A 1,130-nucleotide genomic window follows, 5' to 3' on the forward strand; every position below is an offset into this window, starting at 1 on the left:
CTCTAGAAAAGCAGGAAATATTTAATATAATCCACTCAGTCAGAAACAGATCACAAAAATCCACTTCTCATCATCTCAACTTTTCCATAAAATAGTAAAATAAACCACTTCCCTCAATCAGAATTCCCATGATCCTGAGCTCTTCGGCTGCTCCGGTGCCAGGACGTTGATTTTCCGGACTTTTCTGCCAGGTGCTGACTCTGCAGGGTGACTCTGAGTGCTGACCTTCAGTCAGCTCAGCTGCTCGCTCAGTCCTGATGTTTATTAACGTCTCCAGTTTAACGCTGAGAAAATACCAGTGTGTGTTCTGTGTAATAATTAGTTACATTCACAACGGCAGTATGATGATTACAGATTATTTACAGTACAGAAGACTTGTGATAACAAACTAATCACACAAAAATGATCTAATTTCATGATAACCAATCTGACAACCTGATTAAACAGCTAATAACAAAGGTGTGGAGAAATCAGTCATTCCAGGAAATGTTTCTATCTTTATTAATAAACACTGTTATTTATTCTGATTTTTTTTATATTTCATCTTTAAAACAGTTCCTGCTTATTCACCTATTTGGGTTCAATTAAAAACAAATTTAATACTTTTTCATTAATCCATCCATCCATCCATTTTCTACTGCTTATCTGGGTCCAGGTCACAGGGGCAGTACTTCCAGCAGAGATTTCCTGGCCTCCCTCTGCCCAGCCACCTCCTCCAGTTCCAACACCCACCTAGAATGAGTCTGACTTATTAGCAGCAATGTGGACCAAGCCCTCTGTGCAGTTATACAGGGCCCGAATGACCCGTAGCAGTCAGCCCGGTATCCTATACTCCTGAAACACCCCCACAGGACACCCTAAAGGACATGGTTGTCTGCCTTTTCCAATTCCACAAAGCAGATGTAAACTCACAGACAACCTCACATGCACCCTGCAGTTCCCTGTTGAGGGTAAAGAACTGGTCCCGTATTCCATGACCATGAAAACCACATTGTTCCTCTTGAATCCAAGGTTTGACTAATGGACAGACTCTCCTCTCCAGCGCCTTGGCATAGGTTGTCTCAGGAAGGCTGAGTAGTTCCCCTCAAATTGAAACACACCCTCCAGTCCCCTTTCTATAAAAGGGGGAC

This window comes from Neoarius graeffei, chromosome 26, assembly GCF_027579695.1.
Source record: "Neoarius graeffei isolate fNeoGra1 chromosome 26, fNeoGra1.pri, whole genome shotgun sequence".
Taxonomy (NCBI): domain Eukaryota; kingdom Metazoa; phylum Chordata; class Actinopteri; order Siluriformes; family Ariidae; genus Neoarius; species Neoarius graeffei.